The following is a 15,089-nucleotide window of genomic DNA, read 5'->3' as shown; positions in this document are numbered from 1 at the left end:
AGAGAAAGAATAGAACCATTGTAGATGCTTCTTGACCAAAACTTAGAAACACATCTTTGGGCAGAAGCCTCCAACACTGCTGTATACATACAAAATAGATGCCCTCACTCCCACATTGAAGATAAAACCCCTAAAGAAGTTTTCATAGGTATAAAACCTGACATCACTCACTTTAGGATATTCGGGTGCCCTGTTTATATTCATATACCTAAAGAGAAAAGAACAAAACTAGAACCTTCTAGAAGAAAAGGAATCTTTGTTGGGTATGGTGAAACTTCTAAAGCCTATAGGATATTTGTACCTGGACATAGTAATATTGAACTTAGTAGAGATGTAATATTTGAAGAAGACATATCCTTCAAAAGGGCTAGATACTCTATTGAGTCAGAGACTTATGTTCCATCTTCAGACCTAGAAAAGCATCATGTTATTGAGGCTCAGAGGGAGTATTCAGAAGAGAGTGAGAATGAAGTTCAGATTCCACACTAGGAAAACCCTAAGAAAAGACCACTATGGGTTCACAAAACAATGGAAGATGCAAGGAAGTTTGTAGCTCCTTCAAGGACCTTTATAGAAAGTAAGAGGCCCCAAAGATTCACTAGCTATGTAGCCTTAATGAATGATCTCTCCAAAATAGAACCTTCTAATGTATCAGAAGCACTTAAACACCAAGTATGGAAAGATGCCATGTCAGAGGAATATCAATCCATCTTAAACAATGATGTTTGGGAAAATGTTCTTAGACCAAAAGGAAAATATGTTGTTTCATCCAAGCGGCTATTCAAAATCAAACATGCTGTAGATGGTAGCATAGAGAAACACAAAGCTAGATTTGTTGCCAGAGGGTTCTCACAAAAGGAGGGAATAGACTATGATGAAACTTTCGCTCTAGTTGCTAGATACACCTCAATCAGAGCAGTACTAGCTATTGCATCAGCCAAATGATGGAAAGTCCATCAGATGGATGTAAAGACTGCTTTCCTGAATGGGAAAATTGAGGAGGAAGTCTACTTAGAGCAGCCAGAAGGGTTTGAGATCCACAATGTAGAATCACATGTGTGCAGATTAAAGAAAGCCTTATATGGACTGAAACTAGCCCTCAGGCCTGGTATGAAAGAATTGATAGCTACCTCATGGGATTGGGATTCTCAAAGAATGACATAGATCCAAATCTATACTTCAAACTATTCAAAGGTGATATATTGATATTGATCTTGTATGTTGATGATATTTTAATTATAGGAGAAGGTCATCTTATTGATCAATGTAAGAAAGACCTTGAGAAGGCGTTTGATATGAAGGATTTAGGCCTTCTACATTACTTCCTTGAGTTGGAAGTTTGGCAAAACTCTAACAACATTGTGCTTAATCAAGGGAAGTACACCTTAGACATATTGAAGAGATTTGGCATGATGAACTGCAGACCAATGAATTCTCCCATGGAGACTAATCTTCACAAACTGAAGGATGCAGCAACAGATTCCCCATTGGTAGATCCTACACTCTATAGATAGATGATTGGATCTTTAATGTATCTAGTCAATACTAGACCTGATATCTGTTATCCAGTAAATGCCTCAAGTCAATTCATGTGTGAACCTAAGGAGATTCATCTTAGGCCAGTAAAACACATAATGAGATACCTTCATGGCACTCTCAACTATGGACTCAAGTATGAGAATATTGATTTAAATCTACATGAGTTCACTGATTCAGATTGGGCTAGAAGTGTGACTGACAGGAAAAGCACCTTAGGTTGCTGCTTCAGTTTGGGTTCAACCATGATATTTTGGACTAGCAGAACATAGTCTTTAGTAGCTCAGAGCTCTATAGAGGCTAAATATATTGTAGCTTCCATGGCTGCACGAGAAGCTGTATGGCTATGAAAGTTACTTGTGGGATTAATCAGAGGACCAATGAAGCCTACTATAATTCATTGTGACAATCAGAGTTGTATAAAACTCTCTGTAAACCACGTGTTTCATGATAGATCCAAACACATTGAGTTCCATTATCACTATGTGAGAGATATGGTGGATAGAAATGTGATTCAGTTACAATATATCAATACAGGAGACCAGACAATAGACATACTGACCAAACCTCTAGCCAGAGTAAAAGTTGAACACTTCAGAAAAGGTTTTGGTATGATTGAGTTATAATCAATTTTTTGTAATCTATACTAATATATGAGATTTTTAATGTGTGTAAGCTTCTTTTGTCATGATATGACTTTATGGGCTCCACCCCCTGTTTACAAATCTAAAAGGTGATGATCTTTTAGACTATGAACACTTGTATTAAACATTATGAGGTGACGATCTTGTAATGTTGATATCATGCTGACTTGATATCACTCTGACTCATTGATGTGCCATGATGTGTTATGGTAGACATTATGGGATGTAATGTCAGTGCACATGCCATAACTTGGATATAAGGGAATTCAACATTCCTAAGTTTTTTTTTATATCCAAGGTATCATGTGTTATGTGATATCTATATCACGAGATGATGTGATATATTCCTATGTCACTCATTATGTGATGTTTCATGTTATGAGAATATGTAATATGATCCCTTGTATTATGTAGTCATATAATACATTTTATTATGAGAAATATGATGCTTATTTCATGGGTCTATAATTATCTTCCCTAGCTAAGAGGGAGTGTTGAAACTTAGTAGCTTTGGTAAGATAAATGATTGAATGAGAGACTTCATTTATCTCTTATTCAATCATCTACCTTATTGATATAGCTACAACTTAAGTATAGACCTCATGATTAAATAAATGAACATGTTATAACCATCTCAGATGCATAACTGATAATATTAATAATGTTGTGATCAGACCAGAATTATAACTATCATAGCTGTCATATGATAGCATTGATTAAATGCTATCATATGATAACTATAATAGTTATCATTCTAAAACACATATTAATACTGAATCATTTATTCGTTGATTATATTTAAACTTATCCAAATCACTTATAGGGTAAACTATACATTCCCCCGATTATTAATAACTATCGGCATATGTTAATAGTGTGACCAATTGTGATCGGTATAACACACGTTAAAGAGGACAGATGTGACCAATGATTAAACAACACAACACATAAGTAATGTGTTTATATTTGTTGGTATTTTGGTATGGTTTTTTCATTGATGTCAACACCTACTGAAAACAAGCACTTTGGAGATCCAACAACATTCACCGGCAAGCAAGTAACTATTGCACAGTTACTGGTATATGGTTCACCGGCAGGATATAATGTTCACCGGTACCTGAAATAATATGGAAGACACTTGATAATGTCGAAGACATCATGTGGACACTTTTTTTTGAATAATTGATCATTGGTATATTCATATTTGCATATTTGCTTCTACCAGCAAATAGGTCCAGGGTTATCTAGGGTTACACAGGCATGTTTATCTTATCTAGATCAACATGGCATGCTATGGAAATGGTTTATTATTGATGAAAATGCATTAAGTCGACATGTTTAATCGGTTATTGCATCAGATATTAAATTGTATGTAAAATGTTTATTGTAATATCTTGTAGAGCCGACCTACTAAAATTGGTCTTAGGTTATGGTATAAATGTAAGATCTTATTTGTAAGATCAAGTGTGGAATGCGAAAAAGAATTGAGTGAAGGTATATGCGAGATTAAGCAGAGCTATACATGAAGACATCATTTGAAGGTGAAGCTAGGTTTTTGTATAAGCATATCAGCATTACACCAGTACTGAATCTAGCATATGAAGATGCTATTTTGTGTAGTACATTCTTATTGGATTTAACCATCCAATTGTAGTCAGTGTGACTCTCATTTTGTGATTGAGCAGTGAGCTCTAGGATGTTGGCCTTTCTGCATGTGCAGACCCCATTTATGTACACTTACTATCTACAGTAGTATCATCTGATTGTGGGTAAGGTTTCCCACCGTGGTTTTTCCCCTTACAGGGTTTCCACATACAAATATTAGTGTTATGTGTTATGGATGACTTTATGTTTATGTTTCATGCATTAATCTTTATCGATATAGCAATTTACTGTTAACACTGTCTACCGGCATATTTAACTGGTTTACTAGTATTAAGCATCTAGTTGGTTAATTGGTTTTTGGTTTGAATTTATTTGACAACTAATTCACCCCCCCCCCTCTCAATTGTCTCTAGGACCTAACAATTGGTATAAGAGCCTAGTCCTCTTTTGCAAAAGTTTAACAACTTGAGGAGATCCAATGTCTACTAATTATTTCAGGAAGGACAATCCAAAACTTGATGGAACCAACTATGGGATATGGAAGATCAGGATGGAGACACATCTAAATTGCATTGGTAAAGACATCTGGGAAGTTACAAAGAATGGTTATACTAGTGCTATAGCTGGTAAGACTGCTCCAACTACCTTAGCTAAAGATGAAGAGAATGATTGCAAATCAAGAGAAGCACTTTTGAGCGCATTATCAGATCAACAAATCATGGAATTATCAGATAGGTCTACTGCTAAAGCTATTTGGGATCATTTGGAAACACTAAATGAAGGAGATTCCATAGTCAAGATTGTAAAACTTGAAAGCTTCCGAGTCAGGTATGAACATCTGAAAATGGAAGAAGATGAAAGGATTTCTGCTTTTATGGAAAGAGTAAATGAAATTGTTTTGGGTATTAAATGTTGTGGAGAAACCCTGAGTGAAGATGAAATTGTTTCAAAAATCTTAAGAGGATTTCCATCGGCATATAAAATGAAGGTTACTGCTATAAATGAGTTGAGAACAATGCCTAATACATCAGTAACTAGGGATACATTGATTGGAAAACTTCCAGCCTTTGAATTGAGGAATTTGGTCCTGTTGCTACTATAAAAACTGATTTGGCCTGTAAAGCATCAACATCATCTGCTCCATCATTTGACAAATCAGACTAGAAAGCCTTTTATGCAAGAGAACTTGAAGAAACTAGGAAGGAAAATGAAGAGCTTGAAGAACTTGAAGCACTATTTGCAAGAAAAATGCCAAAAGGTCCAGTTGGAAGTAAGTATGAAGGTAAAGCACCCTTTAAATGTTTTAACTGCAATAAGATTGGTCATATGGCTTCGAGATGCCCTGATAGACATGCTAGACTAAGAGAAGAAGCTAGAAGAACATACAAGCCTAATCCTGAATATCAGAGATACAGATTTAAGAAGAACAAAGATAAATCCTGTTACATTGCTGATGAAGGTGTGATTGATGATTCTGATGAGGATCCAATAGACAATGGATGGGTTTTTGTTGCTATAACAAAGGATCAACTGGCACCTAGTGCTCAACCAGTAGAATAAGCCCTAGCAGCTAAAGTTGAACCAAAGGATCAATGGATCATTGACTCAGGATGCTCACATCACATGACTGGAGACAAAGGTAAATTCTTGAACTTTCAAGAATACAATGGAGGTTTAATAAGATTTGGAGATGAAAAAGCCTGTTCAATCAAAGGTAAGGGTTCAATATCTCTTGATGGTAAGCATAACACTGACAATATCTACTATGTTGAAGGATTAAAGCATAATCTTTTAAGTGTTGGTCAATTAGTTGAGAAAATATTTCAATTACAATTTAAAAATGGAAAATGCAAAATCATGAATAAAACTGGTTTATGTGAATACTAAAGAACAACTTGTAGATATTTTCACAAAACCTTTACCTAAGGAGACTTTTGAATATCTCAGAGATCAGCTTGGAGTCATACCACCACCGGTAGAGACTTAGATAGTTGATGATTGTCATCAATCGACAGAATTAAAAGACAAATGTTTTACTCCGATCTTTGATGAGGAAGCCACTTCTCAGGGGGAGTAGTTGGTATTTTGTATGAACTTGATTTTTGTAACTTTGGAATTTGATGTCAAAGGGGGAGAGATATCTATGGAAAAACACATTATCTTTTGAGAAAAGATTGGTATTGAAAACAAATCTTTGGATAAACACATGTTACTCCCAGGGGGAGAAATTGTTGTCTAAGGGAGATTGTTGGTTTTTGGTATTTGGCATTTTTGTTTTGGCACTTTGATGGTTTTTCCATCTTGTGTTGCCATCAATGCCAAAGGGGGAGATTGTTGGTATTTTGGTATGGTTTTGTCATTGATGTCAACACCTACTGAAAACAAGCACTTTGGAGATCCAGCAACATTCACCGGCAAGAAAGTAACTATTGCACAATTACTGGTATATGGTTCACCGACAGGATATAATGTTCACCGGTACCTAAAATAATATGGAAGACACTTGATAATGTCAAAGACATCATGTGGACACTTTGTTTTGAAGAATTGATCATTGGCATATTCATATTTGCATATTTTCTTTTACCGACAAATAGGTCCAGGGTTATCTAGGGTTACACCGGTAGGTTTATATTTTCCAGATCAACATGGCATGCTATGGAAATGATTTATTATTGATGTAAATGCATTAAGATGACATGTTTAATTAGTTATTGCATTAGATATTATATTGTATGTAAAATGTTTATTGTAATATCTTGTAGAGCTGACCTACTAAAATTGGTCTTAGGTTATGGTATAAATGTAAGATCTTATTTGTAAGGTCAAGCGTGGAATGCGAAAAACAATTGAGTGAAGGTATATGCGAGATTAAGCAGAGCTATACACGAAGACATCATTTGAAGGTGAAGCTAGGTTTTTGTATAAGCATATCAGCATTACACCGGTACTGAATCCAGCATATGAAGATGCTATTTTGTGCATTACTTTCTTATTGGATTTAACCATCCAACTATAGTCAGTGTGACTCTCATTTTGTGATTGAGCAGTGAGCTCTAGGCTATTGGTATTTCTGCATGTGCAGACCCCATTGATGTACACTTACTATCTGCAATAGTATCATCTAATTGTGGGTAAGGTTTCCCACCATGGTTTTTCCCCTTATAGGGTTTCCACGTACAAATATTGGTGTTATGTGTTGTGGATGACTTTATGTTTATGTTTCATGCATTAATCTTTACCGGTATAGCAATTTACTGTTAACACTATCTACCGGCATATTTAATTGGTTTACCAATATTAAGCATCTAGTTGGTTAATTGGTTTTTGGTTTGAATTTATTTGACAATTGATTCACCCCCCCCCCCTCTCAGTTGTCTCGGGGACCTAATAATATTAACTGAAGGGGTGTCTATGCACTGATCAAGACATGTCTTGATCGGGCATGTCTAAAAGACATGACTGATCAAGGCATGCTTTGATCAGTGTATCATAGGCTATAAGTACATGCATATGAAGTACTGGAGAAACATCAAAATTATTAATGTTATCTTCAAAAACTTGTGACATAGGACATAGAAAATATTAGTAACAAGAATAATAATATACATAACTTCAGACTTGAACATAAATTTGAATATCATTTACACCTCTTCTCACAATTATTATCCACAACATCCAATAATGGATTATTATAAACCCTAAATGGCTGTTCCGAGTTTGTTAGGTGAGGGGGACTATACCTAGGAGTTGTTAGCCTACTAGATTCACCTCTTCCTTTCTCTTCTTCAACCCTGTTTGACTTAGGGCTTTGAATGGCATCTCTTTCTAATATGAGTTTCTTAATTACCCAATCTGGTTGTCTCTTAAGAGCCTTTGCCGTTTTAGATTCATCTCCATTTAAGTCAGCCATTCTAAGAATAATTGCATCCAACTACATGTCCTCCTGTTCCTCAGCAGTCAGGGTTTCATCATGGCCATTTTTATTTTCTTTTGTATTTACATTATAAAAAGGATTTTCCTCCATATTTTCAAATCTATCACCAGATGAAGAACCATCCTCTCTACGAGGAAACTTCTTATAACCCCCAAATGCCATATTTGATGTTGATATCTTTTCTTTGTTTCTTCTCTTTGGACTCAACTGAACAAGATTATCTTGTCCCTTGTGCAAAGACCTTCTCCCCTGCATAAATATTATTGATAGATTCCTAGGGGTTTCTCTTACTTTTTCAAAATACCAATTATTACTCATATATTAAATGTAGAGTCGCCACCTCCTAAGAGGAATAATACTTTTATTGATCTTCTGGGCTCCTTTAGCAGAGTCTAAAACAAAACCACCATAAATTTTGAACACCTCCTATGACAACTCCCCAACAGAGTTGCCAATTTGTTGGTTCCCAAAACCATAGATTAGAAATCAAAGGGACTTGCCAAATCCCTAACTGATCCAATCAACCTTGGCCAACGAACAGGAATGGTCAAAGACCAAATTCCTTTGCACTTTAGGCTCCACTAGACTTGGGTGGGTATACCTCAATCTCCAAAGCATAAAGAGATTTCTTTATAGTGAATTTAAATTATTGAATCTAGCTATTTACAAATGGCAAACAATTTCCCCCAACTATGCTTTATGATATGCTTTTGACTTGTTTTAATCTGAAAGTTTGAGTATAATTGAATATAAATAAAAGTTATAATAGAATGTTGTTGGAACATAGAGTAATTATGAAAGAACAAGGCAAGTAAAAATTAATAATGTATTTTCTTTGGTGAGGACTTTGTGCACACTTAATTTATTCACATGAACCAATAACAGACCAGTGCCTTATTTGACAATTTACATGTTACTTAATGGATAGATATTTGTAATCTTTGGAGACAGTGTGAAGAAACAAGACCATCACTGCAATGAATTCAATGTATGCTATAAGAACAACAAAAACAATTATGTTATCTTTATAACAACAGATGATAAAACACTGCAACAAACCCTTTTCAGATTTATCCAAAATATTTTAAACCGTCAACATCATATAACATGAAATGATCTGAAGATAAAAATAGCGAATCTTGTATATTACTTTCTTGGAACAATGGGTGTACAAAAATTGCAGACTCATAGGTACTTCATGATACACTTGCTTACACAAAAATGGATATTCATTTCTATAGACCTATTTTACATAACACTACTAGTTCCAACAGACAATCTAAAAGATAATAATTTTCTCCCCCTTCCCCTCCTAGAATACAAAATGACTCTCTATATATATATGACTAAAAAGATATGAATGAAAGGACACACCCTTTCATTAGTACAAACTAAAACTAACATAAAACTAACTGACTCACTAACTGCTATAAACAAAACAAACTACAATGACACAGGCTAATTCTTTCCATCCAGCTACTGACCACATTTTTGGATATGTCAAAGATACCCTTCATCCTTATTTGTGTAGGCGTTGAAGATAATGTCTCTAACCGCTATCTCTGCTGTAATGAAATTTTTAACTTGTTCCCCTGTTTCATTCATGTCCAACATATCCACATGGGCAACACTAAGGGCTGAACTAAGTAGAGATTTGCACTTGGTAATCCATTGGTGTTTATTCTTCATAACCCTTGTATCATCTACCACACTTGGAAATCCCTGATTAACGATCCCTTTACATTCCTCATACTCAATTCTCAACTCTGTTGTGAATCCTTGATGAGTGTCAATTAGTTTTTTAACCTTATTTATCCTTTTGTTACTCAGTGTCTGATCTTGCAGTAGCATGTTTAACCTATCAAGGATCCTCTGGTGCGACCTTGTGTTATCCATATTTTTCTGGTAGATGGTCCAAAATTCCTCCAATATCTTCTGCAGATTTTCAAATTGTTTAGACAATAAGACACATGTTGTGTCTGTCCTTATGCTCTCCATTCTTCCCTTCAATTTTTTGTTTTCCTTGTGGGATTCTTGGTTCATGATATCTCACTATATCAAATTTGAAGAATTCTTTGTGCAACCCCTATATAGAGCTTTTGGAGTCTATTGATGGGTTATTTTCAGAAGAAATCAAAAGATTCCTTAGACTCCATACCTAGAAACATACCTAGAAGAAGTGGAGAGAAATATTGACAAGGAAGAACTAAGATAAGACACCAACATATAATTTTAAATGCCACAAGGTGGTGGAACACACATCACAATAACATTCCTAATGGAGAATAATAAAAATCATCATTAAAACAAGATATTTACCCAGAGAAGAAAAATATAAATAAATCTCCAATTATGATAAAATAACATGACCACAACAATGTTTAACCATCTACACCACTATATGGGAAGCACGATGAGAATATTGTACAATATTATACATATAGATGTTCTATTTGAAACTCATCCATAATCAAACTTGGTACATGAATCAAAAAAGGGAAAAAACAAGAAGTTGGGAGGAACTTCAAATGGAATTTCAATGCACCTTCAATTTCTATAATCCCAACAAATACATTTACAATGCACTTGAAAATATGAGAGAAATTATATTCTTACCCATAGAAGAATATCCAAGTGAAATTTAAACAATATAACACACAATGAAATCACCAAGAAAGGAAGGATAAACATGGAAAATATTATAAAAAATGATGCTACACCACACAAAAAGAGCAAATAATAAATCAAGAAGAACCATAGCTAAATATAGATAACAAATAAGGAGAAAGAATATTAGCATCATATATAAAATCTTAAAAAAGGAACTACAATCAACCATTAAAACTAAGAGAAGAAAATGTATCAACAAAAGGTAGCCCCAAATAGGAAACAATAAGAGACTATTGAAAAGAAAAAGAGTAATGCTAAGTTTTAAAAATATCATCAAAGTATGAAAACTTATTTCCTCATACATTTGCAAGCTTCAAGATAATTAATGAAGAAGTAGGGATAATGAAAGAATTTAACTTAAAGGAGTGACCTCAAAATAAAAATGCCATATAAGGTAAACCCTAATATGAAGAAGAATGTAAAGGAAAAAAAATCATAGAATGCTTGTGGTATGAATAATCAAACTAGTAGAAGATGCATAATGGATTAGTAAAAAATAAGAAAATTGGTGACATTAGGATATGTGCTCAATAACTTAGTTAAAGAATTTGCAACATTCGTAGTCTCTACCTTAACTAGCTTCACCTTACCATCCTTGAACATATTTTTGACAAAATGATATTATACATGAATTTTCTTTGTCTTGGCATGAAATGTCGAGTTCTTAGCTAGAACATACTTTGACTATCACAATAGATGGTCACTATACATTGTTTTATTTTATAATTTAAACATAGTAATGTAGTTGTAAAGGGTGAAAATTAGGGTTTCGACCACAAGATGTAGTAAAACCACTAATTTTTTCTTAGGGACCTTTAAATTCAAAAGAGAGATTGAATCCAATATATTTAGTCACAAATTAGCAAGGATAAGGATTGCAAATGCTGATTGGATTTCAAGTGTAAATTTGTTTGTCCTCTTTTGTGAGTTGAAAGGCTGAAATTAGGGTAAAGTGTTGAAAATGAAGGTAAAAACATAAAAACAACAAGTTACAGTCGTTGGATTGAAGCACACACTTGGATCTAAGAAATATAAGTAGATTCAAACTTGATCCCCCAAAAAGCTCCAAAAATGTTGGGACTGGAGAAAACTTTTTGCACACCAAAGGGAGTTGATTCATCTCTGTAAATAATATTGATTCTAAAAATCGTAACTCCAGACCTATTTCATGCACATAGAAAGAAAGGGAAATAGGTTGGGAATAGGGGTTTGTCTGAGTCGAATCCCACTTTAGGAATTAACCTTGATTGAAATATTACAAATACTAGAATAAACAATGGAAGGATATACCTTAGATTTGTAATTACTAATAACAATGCTTTTCTTCTTGAATCTAATCACATATGTTGCATAAAATGGCATAAACATGACAAAACCCTAATCACACACATATGCTTGCATATGAATGATATAATGTTGCTCCACAATTCATGAATACATAATGTAGCCTTGAAGACCTCTAGAAATGTTTGATGATGAATAATTTAATGCTTGAATGATTGATGATTATAATTTCTTCCATCTATTTTTCCTATCTCTCAAATGAGGGGGGTGGAACTCCTTATATACTTGCCTATTGGGAAAAAATCTTAATTTTCCTACAAAGGCCGACATGGAGATCACATTCCCTCCAAATCATTGTGACCATTAAAAGCGGCCATATTGGGGTCCTATTCGTGAGGACCAAGGCACTACGCCTTGGTCTCAATGAGGACCAGGGCACCATGCCTTGGTCTTACCCCATTTTAGGGCCATTCAAGGCTTAAAGTGAAAATAAGGCCATATTTGTATGATGTAAGCATAATAAGGTCTTAATTAAGCATTGGGAGATGAACACTAAGATGAGGGCCCAAAATGTGGACTAAATTGTAAGTGAGTACAATTTAGGATGCTACATTTAGCCCCCACTTTAGTAGAAGTATGAGCCCATGCAAATACTCATGGTAAAGTAGACGAAAGAGAGATAAAGAAGAGGAGCAATGAAGAGCATGATCACAAGGAGTATAACACATCACTAATTTTGAAGGATCAAGCCCCCAATCTTAGGATCTTAACTCACTCAAATGTATGCAAGGGCACACAAAAACAAGACAAAAATAAAATGGCAAACAAAGACAAAAAGACAAACACAGGCAAAAGACACAAAAAAACGCACAAAAAAAGCTAAAGACCAAAAACAAGACCTCAAGTCAACTAGCCAAAGAGACCTCGATATCCAAAATGTCTCAACTACTAATATCATTCTTGAAAAATGTCATCTCAAGAACACGAGTGATCACATTAAAGAGCAAAGCACACATCATCCATGAACTATCAATAGAAAAGCTATGAGTTCATGAGAAGGAAATAGAGAGCATGGATACACGCTAGATGTGTTTTTCCAAGTGATCCATGAGAGGAATGATGAGAAAGGACATGGATACCTTGCCCCTAAATGTTTTTTTCTAGGTGATCCATGTTGGGAAGGAGAATAGGAATAGTCTAGCTATTTTTAGCTAGTTCCAATCTGTTGGCATTCTACACCCACATGTGAATGGTTGATGTTGGCATTGATGGCAACCAACCGGTACTAGGATTCTATAGGTTCACCAGCAACACAAACATCATTTTCCAGCACCAACAGGCACAACAAAGTTCATTCACTGGCATCTAGTTTACACCGGCAATAAAGCATACTGACATCTAGGCTGATATGAGACAAGTTTTGTTTAGGTGAATTGTATTATAATTTAATTATTTGTAAGCCGACATGATGTATTGTAAAGACTCATATATGTATGAGATCTTATAGGTCATTTTTGATATAGCATAGAGAGGCAATTATGTAATAGATCATAGAAGATAGCAAAAGGATTCTGTAACAAGTGAAGATAGGTTATGTGAGCAAATATCATTCACTGGCAAGGTTTTTGGTTATGGTTTCTGACAAAGCTTAAACCGATACTGAATCAAGCATTGTAGATGCTATTTTGAGCAGTACATTGTCTTGGATTTAATTATCCATGTTGTAGTCAGTGAAACTCTTTCATTGAGCAGTGAGCTCTAGATTGTTGGCCTTCCTGCATGTGCAGGCCCCTATTGTAAGTAATATTTATTCATATTGGCCAATAAGTAAATATTGTGGGTCACAAATCCCATCGAGGTTTTTCTCTTATCAGGTTTCCTTGCCAAAACATCTTGTGTTATGGTGTGCATTTATGTTGTCTCTATTTTTTCTCTTTACTGCACTATTGCTTATTTACCGGTACATTAATTTGGGTTGCAAAGTTATAAATAAGTTCAAATATTCCATACACCGATTAGACACTGATTCACCCCCCCTCTCAGTTGTCTTTGGGTCTATCAATACATCTAACAATTGGTATTAGAGCGTGGTCCTCTATTTGGAAAAGCCTAACAGCTTGAGGAAGATTCTAAAACTGGTACCACTGGAGAGTTTGAGAAAACAGTTGGAAGGATCTCTTGAAGATTTTGATGCATAAAAATTGAAGAATATCAAACTTGAAGATGATTTGAGGATTGCCTAGGAATTCATTAAAGGACTTCAGGAGAATTTGGTTATAGCATAGAATAAGAGGAAATAACTTCATGAGCAAATGCAGAAACAGGATGATTAAAAGGAAACTCTTAGAGATATTGCAGAAAAACTGAGACAAGAGAACACTAACATGAGGAATGAAATGAAAGATTTAACCATGAGGCTATGTAAGGATATTGAAGACAGGAAGAAGAATGAAGAAGACTTGACTAGGAGACTTAATGATGGAGGTAATGAAAATCTAAGACTTTGTCATGAAAATGATATGCTTAAGATAGATTTGATTCACATGCAACATGATAAAGATGAGCTTGGGAGACAAGTTGGCATTCTATAAAATGAGTTGATCACTACAAATGAACACAAAGACAAATTCAAGAAACGTTTAGAAAGACTTGATGACATGTTGAAAAGACAGAAACCTGATGGAGATACAATTAGATTTGGAGAAAGTTTCGGGACTGCAAATAATCAAGATCACAACAAACTGGTAAGACAACCTAATGCTTATAAATTTAATAGGAAATGTTTTAATTGCAACAAATTTGGTCATAGAGAAAATCAGTGCAGATTTAGAAATAATCAAAATACAAATTTACCCACCGGTCAATGTTCCACATGCAATAAAGTTGGTCATAACTCATAAAATTACAGAATGAATGTGAAATGCTATGTTTGTGGTAGATTTGGACATTTATCTAATCAATACAGAACACAAACCGGTCAAGGATATGGAAAAGCTATTCAGAGGAATAATGTAACTTGTTATGCATGTAACAAGATTGGACATATTGCAAACTTTTGTAGAAGCAAGACTATATCGGAGAACAATAAAGGATCTAATGAGAGGGAAAGGAAAAAGTAAACGAAATAAAGCAAGAATTTTCAAAACAATGGATTATGAAGAGAGATCAGAGAGTTGATGAATCTATCTCTACAGTGGTAGAACAGAGTAACCTTCCACCGATAGGAGATTCTTCATCTAACTAAAGAATAATCCTTAGGGGGTATGGCAGAAAATTGAAAATCATGCATTCTACCCTTGGTTGATGGTAAGAAGTTATATTTCTTCTTTATCGACATATATGTTAAGACTTCACCAAACTGGTAAGCATTTAATGCAGTTGTTGGAGAACTTTTTGGTTATAAAGCACTAGAA

The sequence above is a fragment of the Cryptomeria japonica genome, chromosome 9 (assembly GCF_030272615.1).
Source record: "Cryptomeria japonica chromosome 9, Sugi_1.0, whole genome shotgun sequence".
NCBI classification, from domain to species: Eukaryota; Viridiplantae; Streptophyta; class Pinopsida; order Cupressales; family Cupressaceae; genus Cryptomeria; species Cryptomeria japonica.
The sequence above is the reverse complement of the archived record's forward strand: the minus strand, read 5'-3'. Positions refer to the sequence as shown.